This window comes from Zalophus californianus, chromosome 3, assembly GCF_009762305.2.
Source record: "Zalophus californianus isolate mZalCal1 chromosome 3, mZalCal1.pri.v2, whole genome shotgun sequence".
Classification (NCBI taxonomy): domain Eukaryota; kingdom Metazoa; phylum Chordata; class Mammalia; order Carnivora; family Otariidae; genus Zalophus; species Zalophus californianus.
Window position 1 is genome coordinate 73,592,644 of NC_045597.1, and position 3,939 is coordinate 73,596,582.

A 3,939-nucleotide genomic window follows, 5' to 3' on the forward strand; every position below is an offset into this window, starting at 1 on the left:
CCTCAGAGAGCAAAAACAGGCTGTGAGAGCTATTGGGCTCATCTGTTTTACAACCTCAATGTGTCAAATCAGGGAATTTTTTTTAAGACTTTATTTATTTGAGAGAGGGAGAGCAAGAGGGAGAAGCAGACTCCTTGCTGAGCAGAGAGCCTGATGTGGTTCTCAATCCCAGGACCCCGAGAACATGACCCGAGCTGAAGGCAGACATGTAACTGACTGAGCCACCCAGGTGCCCCAAATCAGGGAATTTTTAAAAAAATAAAACAGAAACCATTCAGATTGTGTCCTCTCCCTCTTACTGCCCCAAAGGAAGAGAGGAACCATCATCAAAGGCAGAAGGCAGTTGCCGAAACAACACCTAGAGCCAGCTTCATGCTCAGAAGACAACACTGCACCTTCTCATGGTTTCGGGTACTTGACATGATTAGAGAAACTTCTCTAGTAGCAAACTATAGAAATGATCCCTTAAGGTATAGTCTTAAATCAGGGAATATTTTAACTGAGTCATTGCTAGTTTCTTTCTTGTCTAGCAGTATCCATTTGTCTTCTTAGCAAACCGTTGAACATTCTTCAATGTCCATCCCAACACTAGAAGAAAACATACAGGTGAATAATTCTGTGATCTTGCTAATGGAGAATGTCTGTCTAAGTGGAATAGCGAAAGTAAAAATGTTAAATGACAAGAGTGGCAGCTGATGTCACAAATATTTAAAACATCTGTATGTGTCTAAACCAGAATTAAAAGGTAAAAAAGCTGAAACAAATTTTTGGAAGAAATCTTGGTGTTTTCTTTTTCTTTTTTTAAGATTTTATTGATTTATTTGAAAGTGACAGAGCACACGCACGCAAGCTGGGAAAGAGACAGAGGAAGACAGAATCCCAAGCAGACTCTGTGCCGAGCACAGAGTCCAAAGTGGGGCTCGATCCCATCACCCTGAGATCATGACCAGGAGATCACAACGCAAGCGGAAACCAAGAGTCGGACACTTAACCGACTGAGCGACCCAGCCGCCCCAATCTTGGTGTTTTCTATTACAATTTAAAATGTATGACTCAGGGCGCCTGGGTGGCTCAGGTGGTTAAGCGACTGCCATCGGCTCAGGTCATGATCCTAGAGTCCCGGGATCAAGTCCCACATCGGGCTCCCTGCTCAGCGGGGAGTCTGCTTCTCCCTCTGACTCTCCCCCCTCTCATGCTCTCTCTCTATCTCATTCTCTCTCTCAAATAAATAAATAAAATCTTAAAAAAAATAAAAAATAAAATGTATGACTCAGCAGTTGAACTTCTATTAAATTATTCTACAGAAATACACAAACTAGTGCACCCAGATACATGTATGAGGATATTAGCAATAGGATTGTTTGTGGTAGTGGTAATCGTGGTGGTAAAGAATTCTTAATTCTAAAATTCTAAAAATTCTTCTGGAAAGGATGAGATGAATAACATATGTTCCATTTAGATAATAGGATACCACACTGTTTATTTTTAAAAAGTTAGGTAAATTTATATGCACAGACATAGAAAGATGTCAAAGATATAGACAGATAGGTATAAATACATAAACATACACACAAATGGACCACATCCAAGATATACACATATACATACTCATATTTAGTAAGATATATAGAAGGCAAAACCAAAACAAAACAATCTGCTTGAATAAATGTCAACCATTCTATTAGTTTCCTTTTACTACTATAACAAAGTACCACAAACTTAGTGGCTTATAATGACACAGATTTACTCTCTTCTAGTTCTGGATGTCAGAAGTCTGAGATCAGTCTCCCTGGAGCTAAAGTCAAGGTGTTGGCAGGGCTGGTTCCTTCTGGAGATTCTAGGGGAGAACCCATTTCCTTACCTAACATTTACATTTTCTCCCAAATTCTTCCCCAAATCTAGAGTTTAAATTCAATCCAATCCCAATCAAAACTGAAGCAGGAATTTTTTGGCAGAATTTGACAAGATTATTCTAAAATTTATATGGACATGCAAACAACCTTGAACACCCAAAACGACCTTGAAAAACAAGAATAAAATCAGAAGGCTAACACTTCATAATTTCAAGACTTATAAGGGTATGGAATCAACACATCAACAGATAAAGAGATCAGTGAAACAGAAATAGAGTCAGGATTAGATCCATGCATATATGGACAACTAATTTTTGTCAAAAATGCAGAGGCAAATCAGTGGAGAAAGGACAGTCTTTTCAATAAGTGTTGCTGGAACAATTGGATAGTCATATGCAAAATATGAACTTCCAGCATACTTCTGTCGTATGTAAAATTGACTCAAGATGGGACACAGATGTAAAAGCAAAACCTAAAATCTTAAAACTTCTTGGATAAATGAAGAAAATATTTGTCCATTGGGTTAGGCAAAGATTTCTTAGATAGAACACTGAAGACATGATTCATAAAAGAAATAATTGAAAAATTGGGCTTTACCAAAATGAAAAACTTCCGGTTTTTGGAAGACACTGTTAAGAGAGTGAGAAGACAAGCCATTGACTGAGAGAAAATATTTTTAAAGTATATATGAAGATAGAGAAATTGTACCCAGACTATATAAAGAACCCTCGAAGCTCAATAATAAGAAAGCCACCCAATTTTTTTATTTATTTTTTATTTTTTAATTTTATTTATTATTTTGTTTAAGATTTTATTTATTTGACAGAGAGGGACACAGCAAGAGAGGGAACACAAGCAGGGGGAGTGGGAGAGGGAGAAGCAGGCTTCCCGTCGAGCAGGGAGCCCAATGCGGGGCTTGATCCCAGGAGCCTGGGATCATGACCTGAGCCAAAGGCAGACACTTAACAACTGAGCCACCCAGGTGCCCAGCTACCCAATTTTTTAAATGAACAATTTGAAGAGACTCATCACCAAAGAAGACATCAGGACAAATAAACCCACAAAAAGAAGCTCATTTTTATTTGCTCATGAGGAAAACACAAATTAAAACCACAATTAGGTAACACTATGTATTTATTAAGAGGGTTAAAATAAAAAAATACAGACCATACTAAGCATTGGAGAAGATATAGAGCATCTGGAATTCTCATACACTACTACTAGAAATGTAAAATAGTAAAACTATTTTGGAAATAGTTTGAGTTTCCTAAAAAATTAATCCTGTGCATACTATATGATTCAGCCATTTCACTCCCAAGTATTTACCCAAGGGAAACAAAAGCGTATGATCACACAGAGATTTGTATATGAATGTTCTTAGCAGCTTTATCTGTAATTAATACCCCCAAACTGGGAGCAACCCAAATGTCCATTAACAGGTAAATGGATAAACAATTAGTGGTATGTTTATACAATGGAATAACCCTCAGCAATAAAAAGAAATGTGTTATGGATTCACCTAACAACATGAGTGAATTTCAAAGAAATTATGCTGAATGAAAGAAGCCAGACGAAAGAAACAGTGCATACTATATGATTGCATTTTCTAGAATTGTACATCAACTCTAGAAAATGTAAACTAATCAATAGTGACAAAGGGGATCAGATGTTGCTTAGGGATGGGGATGGAAAGGGGCAGGAGGGAAAGAATTCAAAGGGGCATCAGTAAACTTCAGGGGGGGATATGTTCACTACCTTGATCATAGTGATAGGCTTTACGGGTGTATGCATCTGACAGAACTTAACCCGCTGTGCATTTAAAATATGTGCAGTTTACTGTATGTCAATTATATTTTCAGAGAGAGAGTTGTTTTTAAAAATAGCTCTGGCTCAGTTGGTTAAGCGACTGCCTTCGGCTCAGGTCATGATCCCGGAGTCCCGGGATCGAGTCCCGCATCAGGCTCCCCGCTCGGCGGGGAGCCTGCTTCTCCCTGTCACCCTCCCCCCTCTCATGTACTCTCTCTCTCTCATTCTCACTCTCTCAAATAAATAAATCTTTAAAAAAAAAATAGCTCTAGGAGGTAGT

General features: G+C 38.3%; 1 non-coding gene across 1 annotated transcript; it reads right to left on the bottom strand.

The window, feature by feature from the left end:
* Positions 1 to 269: 269 nt before the first annotated feature.
* LOC113921244 lies at positions 270 to 480 on the bottom strand. Its single transcript, XR_003519615.1, has one exon. It is a non-coding gene; the product is annotated as a small nucleolar RNA U3 (small nucleolar RNA).
* Between the last annotated feature and the right edge of the window lie 3,459 nt (positions 481 to 3,939).